We start from the raw sequence: 24,079 nt of genomic DNA on the forward strand, positions 1-24,079 counted from the left end.
AATACAATTCTAATATCCCCCAGGTATTTTAAAATTGCATACTTTTGATCACAATGGGTATCAGGAAAAAGAGTTCAAGTAACTTAATTGACATCTTCTACATTATTAGAAAAAATAATTCAGAGTTTTATAAAACTGATCATGTGTTGGCAGTCTCATCTTTGACTGTGGGAAATGGATGCAATTCCATTGTTGATGGCAGTATGCAGTGGCACAAACTTTATGGAAGAACGTTTGGCCAGAAGTATTAACAGTTGAAAATGTGCATGACTTATGGCCCTGTAACTCAATTTATAAGAATTATTCAAAGAAAACAAATAATGACCTGCCTATAATCTTGTAAGATTTACATATGAGGATGTTTGCTGTAGCATAATTTATAATAGTAAAGATATAGCATTTGGCTGGGCAAACCAATAATACTCAAATCGTGTCCTCAACCAGTCACTGTTTACCTGTAATGCCACCAAAGGTCATATATGCACACATGCCAGGGTCAAGTAAAGGAATACATTATGCTAAGGCTCCCATAATTTTCAATACATGACAGCAGAAACTGTTCTTGCTGACACCTTTGCCCTGCATCAGTAGGACCTGCTTTTACTTATTATAGTGTTCCTCTTCCCCACCCTCCCCTTTTGGTGACTCTCTTCTCTTTCAGCAGATCCAGAATGCAATTTTTGAATTTATGCTCTGCTGTATTTAAGATCTTTCCCTCTATTTCCACATGCAGGGCAAACAGGATTTGCTGGGTCTACGTGTCCTCCTAGCTTCTATTTCCTACTGTTCCTGTTATAACTGCAAAGTAAATATCCTTTTCTCAAATTATTTTTAAAACTGATCTCTTTTATGCCTTCTTTCTGTTCCTTTATGTTCTGATCCCAAAATCCTGGCAATCATTTCCTTGTTCACTTACCACATTCAGATGACTTTTGCCTTCTCACTGTGGTTTAACTCTGTCTCTGAACAAATTTATGTAACAGAATTTAGACTGATTACGGCACAGGCCTGTGTAATCTCCTTCCTAGCATTGGGTTTGTGATAGTTTCACTGAGTTTTTATTCCTCCTGAATCCAAGAAGAAAATAAACCCACTATCCTCATCCGAGGATTGAGGTCTCCAATCCTCTTACATTTGTATGTATGTGATATATAAGTACACACACACACACACACACACATACACACACAGACATTTTTTAAAAATTGACTTCACTGCCCCATGAGGTTGAATCCATACTTCGGGTCTCTGCACTTCACAGCTGAGATCACAGCTTGTGTACTGTAGGTTAAGCGTTCCTGGTCAGGAAGCACAGTCATCCCTTTAGCTGGTAGAGGAGCAGCCTGGCTATGCAAATTCCCAGCTTCCTTCTCTCTCAGTTTCTCTTTTTGAATGTGTTTTAATGACGTAATATAAACCAATAATAGCAAATAATTAGATGGGACAGAAAGTACCTGCCAAATATTAGGTACAATTAAAAAAAGTCCCCCACAGTCACACATAAAGTTAAGATGAGAAACACCAGGCCAGGCGCCGGTGGCTCACACCTGTTATCCCAGCACTTTGGGAGGCCGAGGCGGGCGGATCACCTGAGGTCAGGAGTTCGAAACCAGCCTGGCCAACATGGTGAAACCCTGTCTCTACTAAAAATACAAAAAAATTTAGCTGGATGTGGTAGCTGGCACCTGTAATCGCAGCTACTCAGGAGGCTGAGGCACGAGAATCACTTGAACCTGGGAGGTGGAGGTTTCAGTGAGTCGAGATCATGGCACTGCACTCCAGCCTGGGCAACAGAGTGTCTCAAAAAAGAAAAAAAGGAGCTAAGAGTGGCTATCTCTGAGTGGTGTGTAAGAAGCACAGTAGGACCGTTGTTGGGGTTTCATGTTTACATTTTTGAATTTTTTTTTTTTTTTTTTTTTTTTTTTTTTAGATGGCGTTTATCTCTTGTTGCCCAGGCTGGGGTGCAATGGCGCAGTCTCAGCTCACTGTAACATCTGCCTCCCGGGTTCAAGTGATTCTCCTGCCTCAGTCTCCCGAGTAGCTGGGATTACAGGTGCCTGCCATAATACCCGGCTAATTTTTGTATTTTTAGTACAGACGGGGTTTTACCATGTTGGCTAGGCTAGTCTCGAACTCCTGACATCAGGTGATCCACCCGCCTCGGCCTCCCAAAGTGCTAGGATTACAGGCGTGAGCCACCGTGCCTGGCCTTGAAATGTTTTATAACAACAAAACTGCATTATTGTTACCATAGAAAACATTTATGTTTGTTTGTTTGTTTTCTAACCATGTCATTGGCAACTTTATCTCAAATGCCCTGAACAAACTGTGTTAAGGGCTTAAATTTGTTTTTTTCTGTTTTCAATTTTCCCTGATTCCCCAATTTCATCATATTTTAGCACTATTCTCATATTAATTTTTTTTTACTTTAAAATAAGAAACGTTATAAATTTAAGGTAAAGTAGTTTTTTCTCATTTCTGAAAGATGGACCTTGGAGCCGTCTAATAATAATGAGCACATACAATTTAGTTTTCAAGACTGAGATTTTAGAAACCTCCCATTTAAATTCACAATCTGCTATCAGGAGCCTCCGTTAGCATATCAAAATCATAAAGAATATCAGTGACTATTTCTAATCATTCTCAATGTGTGTTCTGAATCGCCTTTGTGTTCACATTAGAAATAATTCCTGGACATATTTGTACTCAGAGTTTAGCTTGTTGGTGAACCACAGTCGGAGTGGTTTTCATTTTATCCTGTTGAGGTAAACAATTCCATCTTCATTCTCTGGTTAGTAGCAAATAACAAGAAACACTATCTCCTAAAGAAAACAAGAAAGCCTTAGGTTACCTAAACTCACCTTCTAAACTTGTTTCACTTCAAAAAGGTAAAATAAAATATTCATGTGCTACCATTATGTGGTTTAACAAAGAGGAAGGCATTTCCTCTTACACATATTAATCCATGATTGTCCATAGGCTTATACCAAGTCAATAATTTACACTCACATCTACCTTATTTATGAATGAGGAAGGAAGAAAAAAATCATTATCGTGCAAATGATGCTTGTCAAGTGATATTAGAACCAACAAGTGAGACAACTAATCAATATTCCTAACATCGTGACATACTGAATCACACTTCCAACATTCACTGGGACTTTGAACAGCAAACCCTACCTAGTTCATCCACAATAACCTATTTCCCCAAGGAATGTCCAAAGACACCCAAGGCAACCTACCCTCTCCGAGGATTTAGGAAACATACATGAACACTGAATGCAAGTTTACTTTCTGAGCTAAAATTTTAGGCACTTTAAGTGAAATAGCAATACTGAAAGTAATATAACATCTTTTAAGATAATTCAAAGTGCTTAACTTATTTAAAATAATTATGTCTTAACGTTGTTAGATTTGTCTGTATTTTCCTAGTGCTCTTTAGAAAGGACAAAATACTCTGCCTTATACTATAATTTTCCCCTTGTCTATATCTAATTGAAGAGTTTTCTATCAAGAAACTTGAAAAATGGGTAATTACTGCGTTGGGGCCTTTCATCAACTATGAACTTGGGAATTAGAGTTTCTGGCCTTGCTTAATGAAAAGTGGCTGAATTAAATTTTCTTCATTTAACAAGTATCACTTTTTTTCTTTCGGTAAAAAGTTTCTTAGAGAGGCTCTCTTAATAGCCACTGGCAAAACCCATAATTCTACTACTGAAACAATGAGATCTATTTTCCAGATCATCAATCTTCATTCTCCAGACAGATACAATTGTTTGAAGTGTTGCAATTACATTATCCCTTGATGCTTCTTCAGCCTCCACATTTGACTGATTCCATAGTTAACAATTAAAAGGCCAAAGGAATTGAGGTTTAATTTTTATCTCTAATAATAAAAAGTTCATTGCATTGAATTTCTTGGTATCAGCATCATTGCCCTCCTAATTAAAAGTGCAATAGTTATATAATCATTAGGATGGAGAAATGGAAGTCAATACCCATTCATGGACTATAGATGGAGTATAGTAACTGCTATCATCCTGACTGTACAGACAGCACAATTTTTTACTGCCTATTGATAAATGCTACATTTTAAGTGCCCAGCACAGGGCCTGACACAGAAAGTGCTAAAAAAAAAAAAATAAAACAAGTCAGTTCCCACTTCTCATTTGCTAGGCTTAGCCTGTGTACCTAAAACTTAATCACCCTCTGATGCTAAACATTACATGATTTTGAAGAGCAAACCATATTTAGCAAAGATAGGTCTGGTAGATTCCTAATAAAAAGTTGATAACCAGGATGGACTACACACACCATCACATATATGTTCCACATTAGCTGGCATCAAAGGCCAATAAGACCCAGTGTAAAGATGATATGGAAGGCTCTGACCTGGCTGCCTTCTATTAATTGGGAAGGGAGTGGAGACCACCTCCTCTCTATTTTCCCTTCTTCCCTTTCAGCACCACTGCTCCTTTCAGACACATGCTTTCTTTCATTTGCCCACCTGAATCAAGGGTCATAAAAAAACCTTCAGCTAACGTGACAGGAAGAGTTTACAAATCCATTTATATAAACATATTTCCCTCCCTTTATTTGAGCACTAATAAAGCATCAGTTGTTCATGTTGCTGTGTCCCCTTTAACAGCTGTAGTGAGGGACAACCTCTCCATAGGTGCTGATTCCTTAGGCCTCTATATTATAAGCAGCCCCAGTGTCACTGAGCTGTGGTCTTTGGGCTGTTCTTAAAAAAAACTGCCCCATATTGTGAGCTTCAGGAGCACTCCATGCTCTCTATATTCCAAGTGCTTGCCACAGTGCCTACGATGTTATAAAAATTCAATAAAATTGACATTGAAAAGAGACGTTAGCCTGGAAAGGGGAGGATTTACATTAGAAATTGGCTTGGGGAAAGGAAGGCTGAAGGAGATCTGGGTTCTACCATGTGCTCTTTTATACACTATGTTCCTGAGTCTCACTTCCTTCACCTGTAAAGTTAGGTGGTAGGACAGGCAGAAGGGTAAACAATGTGAATGACTGGTCGGCAGTTAGGACAATGTTTTGAGTTTATGATTTAGTATACCTTTCCATGATCCCAAAAGCATGGTTCCTTCAACCTCTTCGCTCCTAAAATCAGGAGAGAAAACCTGAATGCTCCATGAATCTTGTGAGAAATCAGCTAAAAAGTATTTCTATTTTAACACTAAAAATTATCTTAATCTACTAAAAACTGAATACCTTTCAACTAAAAAAATTGAAATTTTGTTTAGAAATACATATCTTAGAAAATTACCTGAACTCTACAGCACAGTTCATCTGTGGGCTCCTGAGATTTATTTCACAACTTTTGTGTGTGTGTCAATTCTCTCGAGGTAACTGACTAGCCTAGCCAAAATTTGTACTGTTTTTTTTTTCAAAATATCTTCATATTTTATTCACTTCAGAATTAGTAGGCTAATTTCAGTGTCATGACTCATCTTCCACAAAATTATCACAGCCACATTTTCAACTGAAAGCAGTATACTTCCTTACCTTCTACTCTGATATTATTTGGTGTGACTAAGAGCTGTCAAGAATACCCATGGGTGCTTGAGTGCAGTCCAGCACAAAACAGGAGCCAATCATGGAGGAAATGATCCACACAACTGGGAAACTCTCCAGGGGGAAGACGACTATTACTAGATGATCTTTAAAGGAATATTGTGAATCTTCAACCTCTTCCAAATCTGAGAATGGGCTAACTGATAAACATCAACTTGAGGAATCTACATTTTGTAATTTTTCTTCTAGTTCCAGGTCCACAGACTCATCTGCTATTTCTGATTCTCTTCATTCACATTATAAACTCCAAATTTCTCTATTTCAATTATGGGCATGGACTTTGTTGTATGACTAACTGGCTTGCATTACTTCAAGCTATAGCTCAGTAGGACCTACCACACTGATTTTTTCTCACCTCTTAAAAATATCCCCCAACCCCAGTGAATTATCTAGAATTATCCAGGGGATGAAAAAGGAGCTACTATATTATCCCTATGTTCCTAGTATGTAATATCATAAAGCGGGTATCATGGGAACATTGAGCAGTGATTTGGAGTCAGATCTGGAGTAAGATAGGCCTTAGTTCAAGTTGTGGCTCTGAAGCACACCATCTGTGTGGCCAACAAAGTGTCAAAATTTTTCCATACCTTAGTATCTTCATGCATAAAATAGTAGTAACAATACTACTACCTCATGGGGTTTATGTGAAAATTTAAAATGAAACATGCATGATAGCACAGGACTAGTGAAAGTATTTGTTCAATTACTAGAAGCTACTATATTGCTATTATTCATGAAAATGGCACATACTGGAGTCATAATTAGTTCAAATCATGGCTCTGTATTTCAACTTCTTCATTTATAAGCTGGAGATAGTACCATCTACCCCATAGATTTGGTTTGAACATTAGGGTGGTCTTTCTAATCCTCTAGCTACAAACTGGGACTCTGACTCTGCCAGCTCAGTTTCTGTCCCTTTTCTGCCCTCAAGGAGGGTTTTGTTGCCTGGCAAGTTCTCCAGGACTTCTGTGGTCTAGAAATGAAAGAAAGACGGAAGAGTAGAAAGAAAGCAGGTATATGAGTTAGAGGTGGGGAAGGGGCTTGGGGACAATTAGAGAAAAGATGCCTAAGGATTTAAGGGATGTACACAGAAGTTTAGGGAAGTACAAAGTTTGGAGTGGGGGGTTATGGATCCTTTTCAGAATATTCAAGGAAAGTAAGTAAAAACCTTTATTTTTAAAAAGAGCTTCCAGGCGCAGTAGTTCCCATCTGAAATCTCAGCTACTTGGGAGGCTGAGGCGAGAGGATCTCTTGAGCCCAGAAGTTCAAGACCAGCCTGGGCAACAAAGTGAGACCACCCCACAACCCCACCCTGTCCCCCTGCAAAACAACAACAACAACAAAAACAGAAAGAAAGAAGAAAGACAAGCCTTTCATTGTTGAACTATCTCCTTTGAGTGCCAATGCTCTGAGGCTGTGCCAAATGTGTCCTGGATACTACTGGGCAATAAGTTAAAGGCAGAGGGACTTCCACTGTTCCTGGGACAGAAATGTCACAGGACACTTAATATCGACCCTCTAGCATTTTTTGAGGATACAATACATTGTTATTAATTGTAGTTACCATGTTGTACAATAGATGTCTTGAATTTACTCCTCCTCTGTAACTGAAATTTTGTATACTTTGACCAACATCTTCCCAACCCCTACCAATTGCCCTAGACCCTGGTAACCATGATAAATACATACAATTTTATCGTCAATTATTTAAAAAGACTAGGTTTTAAAAATATATTATCATTCTGAATTCTTGCATTTATTGTAACAATCAACCTAAAGAAATATGTTGAATATTTGTATGGGAAGAGAACTCTTCCTGGGCTTTTGGTGATGAGCAGATGTGTATGACATTGCCTCTAACCTCAGTGAGATCTATATTTAGAGGATGATGTGTCAATAATTATACTTCAGTGCATAATAAAATAAATGTAGTTTTAAAATGAAATGTAGGAAATCAGGACTGCCATGGAGACAGAGTCTACTTAATTTCCTAGGAGTGTGGCTATTGGAGGGAAACACCTTTAGGACTCTAACACTCTAGGGTATGCTGAGGCAGATAAACAGTCTGCCAATGGTTATGACAAGGAAGAAAAGCTTTACGGGTAAAAGCCGAGAACCAAGGAATTAGGTGATGGTGGAGGGGGCTCCTAGTGAGAACTGCCACAGCATATGCATATGCATCTCTGCATGGACTTAAGAACAGAGTTGGAAAGAACCTGAAGCTTTGTGGACACTCAGTCCAGTATTGGGCTAACATCACTTAAGTGAAGGACAGAGCACTAATGGCCCTCGTGCAGAGCAGCGCACGGAGGGACAACTGCAGGAGAGAGAACTTGGGAGAGAAAAGGAAGGGAACATGGAAAACAAGAGTGTAGGAGAAAGGAAGGTAAGTTTATTGGTCTACAGGACCATGGCAGTGAAGCTCTATGCAATGGATATTTTCCATTTGCCCTTCTAGATCGAATATTCCCCATTCCTCACCCTGCACTGTGCCCAGGAGACTGACTACATCAGTGCCTCCTTTCTGCTCTGGTTTCTCATTGAGTTCCGTTAATGTTAGCCACCAGCAAAAGACAAGACTACATGAAGAAGAGCGTGAGGGCAGGGGCGTGTGTGTGTGTGTGTGTGTGTGTGTGTGTGTGTGTGTGTGTGTTTATTTGTTTTTATCCCAGACTTTGGTTCTACACTTTCCTGATGTCAATGAATTAGCTGTATCCTTTCCTGGAAGACAGCAGCTCCTTACCTGTTGGTTGTCTCTCTCCTATAGCTAAAGCTCTCTTTGTCTTCTAGTAACGTCAGAGTCTAGGAACAATAATTGATTCCAGCATTGCTAGTCTCTGGTTCTTCACTCTTCCATTGGTTCTCCTAACTCTGCCCATACCTTAGAAAATATTAACTTCATTAAACTCTCTTCAATTACTCTATTTGAATATACCATCTGTTGCTTGCCCAGGCACCAGCTGATAGACCCAGGTAAGATGATAACGGCACAATGAGAAAATGCAGAGGGAGTGTGTCGCCTTCCTAGAGATGACAGAGGGGAAAAAAAAGAGAGAGAACTGAGATACTGGACTGATGACCTTGGGTTAGAGGATGCTTATTATCTTCATGTGAACTCCGAGCTAGCTTCACAGAAAAGTGATCTACTTGTACAGTAGTCCCTCAGTATAAATAGGGGATTGCTTCCAGGACCATTCATGTCTGTGCATACTCAAGTCTCACAGTTGGCCCTGCAGAACTTGTATATAAGGAAAGTTGGTCCTCCTCATATGCAGGTTTTATATCCCATTAATACTGTATTTTGATCTGCATTTGGTTGGAAAAAGCCATGTATAAGTGGACCATGCAGTTCAAAATCATGCTGTTCAAGGGCCAATTGTAATTGTGTTCAATTGCTGATTTTATAAAAATAAGGCAATATTTTGCAGGACTGTGTTATTCTAAGAATTAGTTGATATGCAGTGTTGTAGCATAGAAAGAAACTTACGGTCAAATTCCATTTTCACCACTTACTATGTCAAGTCACTTCATTTTTCTATGCCTCAGTTTTCTCATCTGAAATATGGGGTCACACCTTCTTCGCAGGATTCTTATGAAATTAAATGAAATCATGCTTGCTCACAGTAAATCCTTAACAAATGACAGTTGTAATTATTCGTGCACTTCACCAAATCCTTTTCTGCCACAAGTCTCAGTTTAAGAATTCTTACAAGATTATGGTTTTATCAAAGGTGCTTGAATCTGGGTGCACTCGATCAGTTTCCTGAACACTGATTTAGATCTAGAGGAAGGTGAAGATGACTCTGATCTACTCCATCTGCACCTACCTTGCTGGCAGGGAGGCAGTGACAAGGCTCCAGCTATCAGCACCTCTGTCATGTTTCCCTTTGGTGAAAAATGAGTTCTGAACTGTTTTGTTTTTTCTTTTTAGAAGTACATCCCAAATCACATTGATTTGTGCTATATGCCACATCTTAAATCCTTAGGTTATTAATCAATTAAAGTCCTAAGAATTAATCTTGTAATTCTAATAAACTAGTCATCCAGAACTTTCAAACCCTATGAAAATGAACTCAAAAGTTCATTTTCAAAATCTATCCTTTGTATCATTTATGTTACAGTGAACATTCTTGAGAAGTTCACCCAAGATCTGCTCTGATAAAAAAAAAATGAAATATGAGCCCCAGAGAATATTCTTTAAGAAGAAATATCTAAATGTCAGTTCTGTTGTTTATTATGTTAAGCATCCTGCATGCCACAATATTTTAACCATTACCATTTCACTGCCTCATTCAATAAATATTTACCAAATGCTATGAGTGATCTAGATCCTGGAGAAACTCCGAGGAACAAAAACACACAGAACCTCACATCCTGATGAAAGTTGTATCCTAAATACAAGGTGAATAGCAGCTCAAGAAATTTATTTTCCTCATCGCATATCTCTACTTACTAAAAAGTACTGAAGTTTCAATGAGTCTAGTATTGCCAGGTAAAATATAGGATGTCCAACTAAATGTGAATTTCAGAGCAAAAACAAGTAATTTTTCAGTATATCACATATACTGGGCCTTATGAGAGGTGTTCATTGGACACATTTAAACTAAAAATTATTTTTGTTTATCTGAAATTCAAGTTTAACTGGGTATCTTATTGTTTTTAAAATGTTTTATATTTTTTTGAAAAAATATTTTTAAAATTATTATGAATACATAATAGTTGTACATATTTATGGTATACATGTGATATTTTAATGCAAGCATACAATGTGTAATGGTCAAATCAGGCTAACTTGGGTATCCATCTCCTCAAGCATTTATTATATCTTTGTGGTAGGAACATTCCAATTCCACTCTTTTAGTTATTTTGAAATATGCAATAAATTATTATTAACCATAGTCACCTTATTGTACTACCAAACACTAGATCTTATTCCTTCTATCTAACTGTATTTGTGTACCCACTCACCACATCCCTTCTTACCCCTCTACCCCTGGCCTCTGGTGACCCATCATTCTGCTCTCTATCTCCAAGTGCTGAAGGGGTGGGTCACTGCTCTGCTCCCCACTTGCTGAGTCATTTTGTGCACATAATTTAGCTTTCCTGGACCTCAGTTTGCTCACATATAAAGTGTGCGATCTGCCTCAAGAGACATTTAAGGTCCCTTATAGCTCCCTGGTTCCAGTTCTTCCCCAAGCAAAAGATCTTGTCACCACATGTATCCTTCCCACTCCTCCATTCTCTACGTGGACTTTAAAACTAGCTGTTCATTACTGCTCCAAATCCCCTTTTTCCTCAGTATCCCTTATAGATAATCTTGATGTGACCTCCCCAACCCCATGTCAGTTGATTTGCCCAAGGCTATTAGATTAATGATAAGTGCGCTATATTTGAGTAGCACTTTACGTTTCACAAAGTGCTTTCACATGTATTACTGCACTTTGATATGCCAATTTCCTGTATTTCACTCAGAAGCTGGTTGCTAAAGTTGTCTTTCATGCCACTGTGTAAATAATGTTTCTCATTTACCTCTCCAAATATTAGCAACTTTCTGAGAGACCATCTCTCAAAAGAAGTCTGCTCTCATTGGTGAAGATTTTGCAGGGATTCTGACTCATCACTCTTCCATGGTTAGTGCCTCTCCCTCAGTGCTTGCTGGAGCTTCCTCCTTGCCCCTTCTGTTCACAGGAGCAAGTACTTGCCTCCTCCTGCAGCAGGCACTGTCATTTCACCTTTCAACTCCAGTACCCTAAGGGGACCACTGCAAACCTGGACCTCATAGACCCTGGCTACTCGGTGTGGTCGCTGCACCAGCAGTGTCTATCTCCTGGAAGTTTGTTAGAAAATGCAATCTTGGACTTCACTCAAGAACTATTAAATCAGAGCTTGCCTTTTTAAGTTTGAGAAGCACTGATTTAGAACAACTCTAGTCAGGCACAATTTTTTCATATTTTTCTAAGAGATCAGAAGTGTATAATTTGGTCCATATTTATTAGCCTATCCCAGGAGCAATGGCTCCTAACCTTGTTTCTACCAACTCTCAGGATAACGCACACTCATTTAAAGAAGAGAGGCTCACTTATGTTAGCAATTCTCATCTAACCCACCACACATGTTCCTTTTGTGAGTTATACTCTTTTAGTTAATCAGGTGGGATGCTGAATGACTGAAGGGAGAAGGGGGCAGAAACATGGCCACCATGTCTCAATATCTGTAACACTATTCTCTAAATATATGAATAGAGAAATATGAATTATGATCTTCTATTCCTACTGGCTGTCTGACAGGGCCAAATAAATAGACCCAATATAAAAATGGAGAGAATAATGCAATAATGAATTATTTCTGACACAGAAATGTTTAAAGAATAACTTAAAAACATAATTTCAAAGTTCTTAGAGTTCGATAACTAATTTAAAAAATCCAGAGTTTCATTGGCTACGTTTTTTTGACATTGGTGTCCTGCTCCAGAGAGCTGTTCCTGAAACTGATAAACATGTAACATCATTCAAAATACTTTTTATGAAATAATCACCGGTACGAACAGATTGACAGAACCAAGAAAGCAATAACTGCCTGTCTTGGTAAATTACACATTTGGTCCCTCCATCTCCTTCAGCCCCAGGGGACAAAGTCAAGCAAATGTGAAATAATCAGATGTTTGTCTGATTGTAATATTAATCTTTGGATTTTATACCAAAAGACAGAAAAAGAATTCTGCTCTAGACTAAATCCTTAAATAACTCAAGTTTGCAGAATCAAAAATAAAAACACATTTTTTCTTACAATCAGAGCAATGTCATCAAAAGTATGTGACCCAATTTTATATGAAGCCTGAAAATACTAATACAATGATTAATAGACTCATTTATCTTCAAATATAGAACTTTATCTGTTTTAAACTATATGTTAGAAATGGGGAAACATTTCTTAAATATTTAAATTTATTATTGTCATTAAATTCTAAACAGGAGTTTACCACACGCCATCGTTAACTCATAACTAAGTTGACCTGATAACCAATTCATAGCCATGTAGATTGTTTATCAGGTCTAAACTTCAATACTGTAATTCATTCAGTGGAGTTATATAGTTAGGACAATGAAGCTGATATCCTTAGAACTGGTAGAGAGATGACACATCTAGAATTTGGAATAGCCCTCAGCTTAGCTGCATTACGCTTTTTTTTTTTTTGACTGCGGATTTATATCACTAAAGTTAGCTGTGTAACTATTAGTCACTAATTCCAGCAAATTATGAAATTCACTTGTAAAATATATTTAAATTACTTAAAAGAAAATACAAAATTGCCTTTAAACTGACATTTTAAAGTTAATAGACACCCTACTGAGCATGTTGACACATAGCCACACTGTTTCAACAGCAAAAATTGAATACAATATTCTAGGAATAAAAAAGGGATTGGACTTTGAGGCTTTAAAGTGTAGTTATAGGCTTTTGAAAGAAGACATCTGGGCTGGGCAATGTGGCTCATGCCTGTAATCCCAGCACTTTGGGAGGTCAAGGTAGGCAGATCATTTGAGGTCAGGAGTTCAAGACCAGCCTGGCCAACATGGCAAAACCCCATCTCTACTAAAAAATACAAAAATTAGCCAGTGTGATGGTGTGGGCCTGTAGTCCCAGCTACTCGGGAGGCTGAGGCAGGAGAATCTCTTGAACCTGGGAGGTGGAGGTTGCAGTGAGCCGAGATTGCACCACTGCACTCCAGCCTGGGTGACAGAGTGAGACTCCATCTCAAAAAAGAAAAAAGAAAAAAGAAAGAAGAGGAGGAGGAGGAGGAGAAGAAGAAAAAGAAGAAGGAGGACGTCTGTGAGCCTTGGTTTCTCTTCTTACCCTCTGATGCATTCTATCTGTTATAAAAATGGTTTTCTCTATATTTCCTTAGTGTCATATGACTCTTACTTTTATATGTGGTTAATTTGAGTTGGTAAACTGCATTAGAATATGATGCTCTTGAGATTACAACTAGAGTTATGATATCATCATAGATCAGGGAGTTTTACTGTACTTCATTGACTGCACTGCTAATTAGGGTGACCATATAATTTACCACACAACCAGCGACACTTTAGGGAGTAGAAAGAAATGCTATTAATAATTATACTCACTTAAATCATATTTAAAAATTTCAAAATGGAACAAAAACCTAAATGTAAGAACTAAAACTAGAAGACTATTATAAGAAAACATAGGGGTACATTTTCATGAATTTTTGAATTTGGTAAAGGATTTTTAGATATGATACCAAAAATATGAGCAACAAAAGAAAAAAATAGATAAACTGGACTTCATCAAAACTAAACAATGCTGTGCCTCAAATGACACCATCAAGAAAGTGAAAAGACAACTCACAGAATGGGAAAAAATATATTTAAATTATATAACTGAAAGAAACTTGTATCTAGAATATATAAAGATATTATATATTTATTATAACTCAAGAATAAAAAAACCAAAAAGTACAATTGGAAAATGGGAGAGAGATTTAAACAGATATTTCCCCAAGGAAGATATATAAAAGGCCAAAAAGCACACTTTAAAAATGTTTGACCTGGTTAGTCATTAGGGAAATGCAAATGAAAACCACAATGAGATATCACTTTACACCCAGATGCCCAGAATTAATAAGTCAAATAATAAGTTTTCATGAGAACATAGAGAATTGGAACCCTCATGCAGTACTACTGTGAATGCAAAATGATGCAGCCACAGACACACACAAAAGCTTGTACGCAATTGTTTACAGCGGCATTGTTCATAACAGCCAAAATGTAGAAACAACCCAAATGTCAATCAACAGACAAGTGAATAAACAAAATGTGGTATATGTATACAAAATGTGGTATATGTATACAATGGAATAGTATCCAGCCATAAAAAGGAATGGTGTGTGGATACATGCCACAACATGGCTAGGTCTTAAAAGCCTTATGCTAAGTGAAAGAAGTCAGTCACGAAAGACCAGACACTGTATTAATCCATTTATATGAAAGTCCAGAATAGGAAAATCTATAGAGACAGAAAGATCAGTGTTTCCTTAGCATTGAAGGTGTTGTGGGGAGTGTAGGTAGGGGATAAGCAGGTGGTAGGTAAAGGGTACAGGGTTTCTTTTTGAGGTTATGAAAATATTGTAAAACTTACTGTGGTGATGATCGTATGTATCTGTGAATATACTAAAAAACACAAAATTGTATGTCACATAAATTATATTTCACTAAATATGTTTAAAAAGAAAAGAAATTATACTGGGGCACTAGGTACAAACTGGGACTTTTTTTTTTTTTTTTTTTTTTGCATCCTAGGCAAATTTGGATGCATTTTGACTCACCTCTAACCTCACCCAAGTGTCTGACCAACTACTTTCTTTCCACTCTTCTGGAGAAGGACTGGTGGTGAGAAAGCCTGACCAGTTCTAACGGCTATACTAATACTGTTTTGAAAGCACAAGTAAAACAATATATCCTAATGAAGTGGCTAGGAAAATGTCTTCAAATAAGAAGAAATAATTTGTAGTCACTTAGTGATACTCCCAAGCACAGTAGCCCCTAGGCTACTTTTAATACACCTATGAGCAGCACTGGCCCACCTAACAGGTAGCTTAAGCATGTGCTTAGAGTACACACAAATCCAGGTTTGGTTTTAATAAACTTTTCAAGAACTTTGCATTTAAAAAAACTATAGAAGGAAGCTATTTTCATATCAACATACGTATTATGCATCACTACCTGAAATCCAACAGAACTCAACATTGATATACTAGGTTTGGAAAGCTTAGTATGACTCTTACGTTAATTATAATATTCTCAATGCTGGGACCATCTACCATTCTTAATTCAGCCCCGTAAAGATGGAAAGGGACAACAATAGTCAAACCACAATGCCGAAGCTTGGCATGGTCACAGACAGAAGCTCACAGCAAGGACCAGTGATAATCAAAGACCAAAACAACATTCCCATTCCCTAGTTTCTCTGTGTAAGAATTTGGTATTTTCCAGAGATCTTCAGGGTGTGGGAGCCTCCAGTTAATTAGGATTAAGTGTCCCCACCCCTTGAAGTCTGATTTTATTTTGCTTACGAAAATAAGCATATGTGCCTTTTTTGTTTTGGACAACTGATTTTGTGAAGTAAAATTCATACTCGGTCCACTACCTATGTCCATCTGACTATGACTGTTTTGTGTTCCCACCCAAACCTCCTCTTGAATTGTATTCCCCAGGTGTTAAGGGAGGAACCTGATGGAAAGTGATTGGATTATGCGGGCTGTCTCCCCACTGCTGTTCTCATGATAGTGAGTGAACTCTCATGAGATCTGATGGTTTTATAAATGGTAGTTTTTCCTGTGCTGTCATGCACTTCTCCTTCCTGCTGCCTTGGGAAGAAGATGCCTTGTTTCCCCTTCGCCTTCCACTGTGATTGTGAGTTTCCTGAGGCTTACCCAGCCATGCTGAACTGTGAGTCAGTTAAACCTTTTTCCTTTATAAATTACACAGTCTCGGGCAGTTCTTATAGCAATGTGAGAATGGACTAATACAGTAAGCTAAGGCTTTTGGCTTTCTCCACAGTCCAACTGGAGATTGGAATGGAAGATCCCTGCCTGTGCTATCTGATCCCTACTTGTTTTAAGATGATCCTAATCAAAAGAATGGATGTGCTCTTTTCCTTTTTTTGGTAAATGGAAACGAAATTTGTAAATGTGGGAATTGTACAGTTGAATTCTGTAAGGAATGAAATCATTAAAAAGAACATGCTTGATAGACTGGATTAAGAAAATGTGGCACATATACACCATGGAATACTATGCAGCCATAAAAAAGGATGAGTTCATGTCCTTTGTAGGGACATGGATGAAGCTGGAAACCATCATTCTGAGCAAACTATTGCAAGGACAGAAAACCAAACACGGCATGTTCTCACTCATAGGTGGGAATTGAACAATGAGAACACTTGGACACAGGGTGGGGAGCATCATACACCAGGGCCTGACGTGGAGTGGAGTGAGGGAGGAGGGATAGCATTAGGAGATATACCTAATGTAAATGATGAGTTAATGGGTGCAGCACACCAACATGGCACATGTAACAAACCTGCACATTGTGCACATGTACTGTAGAACTTAAAGTATAATTAAAAAAAAAAAGAACATGCTAACCAGATAACCATTTACATATACAAAAGATAGTTTTTAGTGAGTCCTTTCAGAAAGAAACATAGTTTAATATTAGAATACACAGCTAGCTATCTTTCAGTAAAACACGGTTAAAGCAATAGGTCTGGTAAAAATTATTTCTATCACAAAGGTTTTAAACTGGGTTTTAAAATAACCATAATATATACTGAAGATTCTAGAAGGCAATTATTATTTATCCAACTCTGACATCTCAAAAAAGCATTTCAGCATCTGAAAGGGCAGAATAACTTAGAGTATCCCATAAATTCCAGCATCATTTATTCAAATCAAATATCCATTTTTAAATCAAGGGCAACTACTTCTTCATAAAAGAATTGTGTAATATATTACCTAGAAATGAATGTTACATATTTATAACTCTGGCTGGTAAATCCCAGTCATACTGTTATTATGCCATTAAACTGGAAATATATAGAGTTGAAAAGAGGAGTGATCATAATAAAAGCACTTTATTCTGAACATAATACCAGAAATTCAATCTAATACAACTTCCAGATATCAGAAGTTTAATGTTTATGGTTTTTATTGAATAATCTCCTTCTCTGACTAAAGTCAATAAAAAGTCATCTCTAAACTTTGCAGTCAAGCTAGCAACCATTACATTAAACTACAAGGTCATGAAGATAAGAATAAAATCAAAAGATCATCTTCTGATCCCAGCTAACTAATGTTTTAGTGTTTCTCTTCTCAATACCAAGACCAGTTTATTTAAATAATTTCATTATTGAAGTTTGACAAATGTTTTTTGTTAATGCATTTTTTACTTGCATATTCATATTGGATTTAAAGTCATTTCAAGGAAAATGATATTATCAAATAATGTTATAAATATGCTGGAAAGCTCTTTGGGAGACAATTAAAAATTTTGTGTTAAAATATATATATATAAAATTTACCATTTTAACCACTTTTAAATGTACAGTGCAATGGCATTAAGTATATTCATATTGTTATACAATCATCACCACCATTCACCTCTAGAACTTTTTCATTTTCTCAAACTGAAACTCACTCCATTAAATAATATTTCTGCATTCCCTGCTCTCTTCATTGAGGAGAAAATTTAAATAACGTACACTCAAAACATACACTCATAAGCTGGAATAACACTCAAGCAGAAATCCTCAAAGGGCTCTAGTATTTCTGTTTTGCACTTTAGAAACAATGATTTGACACAGTCATTTGTTGAAATATTGCTGGCACTAGTGACACATGCCATTTGTAGACATAATTGTGGATGTTACAGAGCAGTTATATATTTTGGGTTTTTCACTACACAATTATTAAATATGTAAATAGTAAAGAATAATTTCTTATATGATTGGATAATTCCTGCTTTCAACAAAAGATGCAGAATATATGTAGGGGGTGTGGCTATAAACAGTACATGACACCCTGATCCACTTGACATGATACCCACATGACAACCCTGATCCACTTGAGCAGGGAGGTTTCTTGTGTAATTTCCCTAAAGGTGGCTATATATTTATATGAGTTCATCTATACTTCCATATCACGTATCCTCTGTTGGCGGTTGATGGCATATATTTGTGAGTAGATGAATACCAGAAATGGTGTATGAACAGGGAAATTCAATAATTGGCAGTAAAAACTAACTTAAGAAATAAACGAGGAAGAAAGAGTTGCTCATAAATGTCAGATTGTTATACAATCATCGACACCACTCACCTTCAGAACTTTTTCATTTTCTCAAACTGTAACTCACTCCATTAAATAACAATTCCCCATTCCCTGCTCTCTTCACTGAGGAGAAAATTTAAATAACATGTTTTTCAAAACATACACAAAGAGAAAAAAACACACACACACACAAACAAAACAGATCTTGCCAAAAAAAAAAAAAAGTTACCATTTTCATCAAAAAAGCCTCCAAAAAGCACCTTATCCAAATGACTTTCCCTGAATGGAAGGGAGCATATATCTATCTGTCTTAAATGATCCTTCTCTGTACTAACTCCTCAAGTTCTGCAGCCCATGACTTCAGAATGTACCCTTGTATTATGAACAAATTGCTGACTGTGTCCTCACAGGTCACGTTTATTGCACTGGATCCACATTCCATCGCTCGTATGGTATGGAATCCTTTCCATCTAACTTTTCCAATGCCTGAGTATATACCATATACATTCACTCTAGGTTTTGCATCCTTATTCTCAAATCCAAACTGCCACATCAATATGCCATGTGCCAGGGGCTCCCTGGTCTTGCGTAAATGTTGCTTTCTTTAATGTTGCTCTCTTTAATGTCATCTTTTGATCTTCAGATTATATATCTTTACCTAAAGAACCTGGAGACGCTCAGAGATGATGATAGAGAGTACAGTGCTATAGCAAAGAAAGACAATTCGTCTTTGTGGAATGCTGAATAAATTCAGTTCCAAGAATGGTGGAAATGATAAAGCAGAGACAATGTGTCCCAATTTTCAGAGTAAATCATGAGTGCCATTTTTACAATAAAGCTCATTGGTATTGGCCAGGCCCGGTGGCTCACGCCTGTAATCCCAACGCTTTGGAAGGCTGAGGCAGGCGGATCACGAGGACAAGAGATCGAGACCATCCTGGTTAACACGGTGAAACCCCGTCCCTACTAAAAATACAAAAAAATTAGCCGCACGTGGTGGCACGCGCTTGTAGTCGCAGCTACTCGGGAGGCTGAGGCAAGAGAATCGCTTGACCGGGAAGGCGGAGCTTGCAGTGAGCCGAGATCGTGCCACTGCACTCCAGCCTGAGCGACAGAGCAAGACTCCATCTCAAAAAAACAAAACAAAAACAAAAACAAAACAAAAAAACACTCATTGGTATCATCTATATCATGTTTATTTTTCAGAACTAAAAATCGTTACTATACAAACCACTATTAATTGTCTAATATTTTGTTAATATTGATAGAAAATTTTATAAGTCATACACTTTGAAAGTCTCACATGAAGGTTAGACATCCTCCCCACCTGGCTTCTGGCAAGAATATCACCCAGTGATGAATACAAAACAATCCACTAAAAATAGCCAGGGTAAGGATTCCCCGGAGCTATTTTCTTTCTCTGTTTCTCATCTTTCTACACATTCTTCTTAAGATGCAATTTATAGGTAAACTCAAGAGTTCCACTGTATTCTTAGACAATAATAACTAATGACTACTGAGAATTTACAGTGTGCTAGAAACTAAACTGTTCATCTTCACAACAATCTTGTGTAGTAGAAACAATTATTATTCATATTTAATATACAGTGCAAAGAAAGCAAAAAAGATATTAAGAAGCTTACCCAAGTTCACCCCGACATTGTCCAAAATCATAGAAATGCCAGATCACACACTTAAGCATTAGTTTAAAATGTCAGTATTATTTTCCACACGTGAGTTATTTTCATTTTTTATTTCATCATTTTTTAAATATTCTAAAGAAGTGAACAGCATGCATATTGTTCCTCAGAAATGCCTGGCATTTGTTAGTCATGCCTGAGATTTCTGCCACCTCAGGTGCCTTTGCTGGGTACCTTGGACATTTCAATTCAGTAACTGGCATCTCAACAATGTTTTTAAAGCCAAAATTTGAAAATCCACTGGAAGCCATTCTGTCACACCTAGAAAATAGGTACATCTCTAGCTCTTCCACATATAAAGGTATCCCGTGGAAAGGAATGGGCACTAATCCAAGTATAAACTGTCTGTTCCATCCTCAGCCTCCCAGAGATGAATCCTCAGCTAAGAAATGTGAGTGAAAGCAGACAAATACCCGTTGTATCTAGCAGTGCCCAAAGAGACCAGATTGCTGCTTCAAAAGACTTTTCACATTTTCATTTTTTTAAAAGTGACATTCCTTGAATTAAGATGTATACATATGTAACAAACCTGCACGTTGTGCACATGTACCCTAAAACTTAAAGTATAATAAAAAAATGTTTTCAGGGTATTTTAACATTTAGATAATTTTAAAAAAAGATGATTTTCATCTTGTATTTCTAAATAAATCATACCCAAATTATTTTAAAATACATGCTAGTGAAAATCTATTAATATTACTCTGTATTTTAAAACTTGCAATTCTGTGACTGCTTAAAATAATTTAATCAAAATAGAAAACAATGATTATTGTATGTACTTTATTTCAATTTATAGCTATTAGTATTATTAATATAGTCACTAGAAAATTTGTGAGTAAAAGGCAGGCTTGCTTTATCAATAAATTCATTTAGAGTCATCTGGACTCGTTTATTGAAAAGCGATCCACGTGCTAAACAAGTGCAGTTATAAAATTCAGGAAAATTGTATTACTAGAGCACCATGGTCCAAGACATTTTATGACAAATATCAAAACTAGATTTGGGTATTGTATGTGATATGCTTATCAAATAATGAGACTGGTTCCTGTAAGATACACATACCCAAAATAGTCTCCATAGGTTACAGTGACACCACGTAAACAAAAACAAAAGTATTCAAAACCAGAGTTCTTTATGGGACAATTTCCATTAAATATAGTTAACATTGGTTAAGTATGAGTCTGAAATTAGGCCAATGGGGCAAAAATAAGTAATTGCTCGGTAAATAGAATTTTTATTGTTTTTATGTTTTGAGGGATGGAGACTCTTGGTGTTATCTGTGATTCTGCTCTTTCTCCCACATCCCATGTCAGTATCATAAACAAACATCTTCAAAAGGAATCCACAATTCAGTCATTCACTGTCACTCTCACTGCCACCATCTTCGTTCTGACAACAAAAACTTCTGTCTGAATGATTGCAACAGCCTAACTGTTCACCTTCAGCCTCTTTTCAACACAGTAGCCAGGAAGATTCTGTTAAAAAGAAAGTTATATTATAACCTTGGCTCTTCTTTTTAGCCAGGGCAAAGGCCAAAGTTCTAACAATGCTATAGCCATCTGGCTTGCTGTCTGCACTCTGACTTCATCTACTCGCCCTCTAGTTCTCTCTGAAGCAGCACCAATAGCCTCTTTGCTACTCCTCCAACCTATCTGATATGCACCTGCCTCAAGACCTTAGCACTTAAACTCTTTTCTCAGCTTAGAATGCACTTCCCCAGAAACTACATGACTAGCTTCCTCCCTTAAGGAAACAGACTTGCCCTCCCAGCCTGTCTTAACTATCAACCCCACTCTTTCAACATACACGCACTTCAAAACCCTCTTCCCTACTTTATTTTCTTTCCTTAGTACTCATCACTCTTTAACATAGTATATATGTCATTTATTTACCTTGTATATTGTCTGTCTCCCCATTAAAATGTCAGGTCCAGGAGGTTTTGTTCACTACTTTTCAATACCTATAACAGTGTCTGGTATATAGTAGGTGCTCGATCTGCTTTTGTTAAATGGAATGAACTAAAGAATGAGCAAATTCAAGATTATAAGAAAACATAATCTATAATAAAAAAGACAGTACTGGTTAAAATACCTCCAGGGAAGAAGAATGAGAAATAAGGAATAAAATACACATGTGTGCATGCATTCATTGCCTTTCTTGCAACCAAACAAATATTGAGTGCCCACATATAACTATTCTCAGAGATAAAATACATAGTCCCTTAAAGAGTTTACAGTGCAGCTGGGAAGTTGTAAACACACATTGATAATGCCTCATGATGGAGGTATTAATGGGCACTTAAGCAGGGCTCCTGACCACAGTGGCAGGTGTGGAGGTGTATTGAGAAATCAGGCTGGAAACAGACCAAGTCAGATGATAAATGACCTTTTCTGTCATGCTAAGTGATTGAATTTAATCCCCAAAGTCACAGGCTAGAGAGACACTGATGAATTTCGAGCAAGAAACTACGACATGATCAGATTTTTGTTTTATAAAAGTCATTAGTATAAGAATGTTCATTATATTTTTATACATAGTAGGAAATAAATATAAACCAAATCCAGTGATATGGAATTGGATAATAAATCATGATAAAGCCCTATACCAGAATACTGTTGGCTTTAAAAATGATATAAATATTTATTGAGAGAAAGAGTTTGATAATCCACTGTTAGAAAATAATAAATTTTAAGAAAGTGCTCATATAATACGGTTCTACTACATTTTTAAAAAATGTATCTGCATACAGAAAGTCTGTAAAGACATATAGAAAAATGTTAATAGTAGTAACTCTAGGATGTAGGATTTGTGATAATTTTGCATTCTTTATTATACCTTCTGTGTTATCTGAGTTGATTTTACAGGAAGCATGTATGGCTTTGATAAGAAAAAAATAGACTTTTCATTTTGGAGAGTAACAAAAGGAAACACCTCTGGGAGATTAGGCTAAAGAAGAAAGGCCTACTAAGACACCATGACAGTGAATCCAGGGAGAATGTGAAGATCAAATATAAAGAAATGAAGAAGGTAGACTGGAGGTACAGGTGATTGTAAGATTTCCAGCTTGAGCAGCCATGTGTTTGGTAGAGTTATTGACCAATGAGCAGATGCCAGGGCCAAAGGTACTCTGAAGACGCCAAAGTTTCTTCTCCACCAGGATCTGTTGTCAATGTGTAACACCAACTTAGAATTGTAGGAATTAACTAATATCATGGCCTGCCTGCTCAGCTGGCTGGGATTACCATATGGTACAATCCCTCCAGGCATTTTTGAGTACAGTGTTTTTATAAAACCAGACTATTCCTCTGTGCCCACCAGACAATCCTTGATGCCAATTCCTTAGAATACTTGCAGCTATCTAACACTTGGTCACCTCCATACAGAAGCACAACCTGCTATCTATTCTTTCCTGTATTCTCATACCTATACTGCTCTGCCCCCCTTTTTCCCCCTGGCCTAAACCCATGGAAGGTATCTCATTCATAAATCTATTTTTTTGTTTCAGAATTCTCATTCCATAGAAAATAAAACAAAAAAACTCCCTACTATCCTCCATCTCTGCCCTTAAGTCTTCCTTCACTTCCTGCCCCAAAGGAAGCCTAGATCTTTGAAGGCATTGCTCTCCTGGGCCCCTCTCAATGAGTACCACTCATCTCTGGGCTAGGAGTGGGTTCCTGTCCTCATTGCTCCTCAATTATATCTTAGGACTACTAGTTCTCACTCTGTGTCTGTAAACACAGTTTATGTTAACAGGCCATGTCTTCTTCCATCCTTCCTTGTTTCTGGTTTCCAAAGACTTACCAAACATTTGTTTCCAAGACTTTGGTGTTGGGTTCACCATCTTTCTCACCACCCACAAAACCATCAGTATCCTACATGATTTCAACATCCACATGGGCAGCCCATTTCATACTCTCAGGTCCTTTAT

The 24,079-nt window shown here is 37.3% G+C and overlaps 1 protein-coding gene and 1 long non-coding RNA gene across 8 annotated transcripts in view; both read right to left on the bottom strand.

The window, feature by feature from the left end:
* LOC107973851 (uncharacterized) overlaps nucleotides 1-20,811 on the bottom strand; it is a 38,852-nt gene extending 18,041 nt beyond the window's left edge. The window contains exons 1-5 of one of the 4 annotated variants that reach the window (XR_008546650.2): nucleotides 18,681-20,811; nucleotides 18,500-18,574; nucleotides 8,345-8,625; nucleotides 5,084-5,127; nucleotides 1,891-2,822 (exon numbers count right to left, since the gene is read on the bottom strand). This is a non-coding gene — a long non-coding RNA (uncharacterized LOC107973851). Of the gene's footprint in view, nucleotides 1-1,890; nucleotides 5,128-8,344; nucleotides 8,626-18,499; nucleotides 18,575-18,680 lie in introns of those variants that run through there. The other 3 variants (XR_010149801.1, XR_001716338.4, XR_010149802.1) reach the window with 3 other exon arrangements.
* Nucleotides 1-24,079, bottom strand: part of ZNF385B (zinc finger protein 385B) — a 420,705-nt gene that overhangs the window by 237,905 nt on the left and 158,721 nt on the right. The gene's annotated exons all lie outside the window — the stretch shown is intronic.

The sequence above is a fragment of the Pan troglodytes genome, chromosome 13, assembly GCF_028858775.2.
Source record: "Pan troglodytes isolate AG18354 chromosome 13, NHGRI_mPanTro3-v2.0_pri, whole genome shotgun sequence".
Taxonomy (NCBI): Eukaryota; Metazoa; Chordata; class Mammalia; order Primates; family Hominidae; genus Pan; species Pan troglodytes.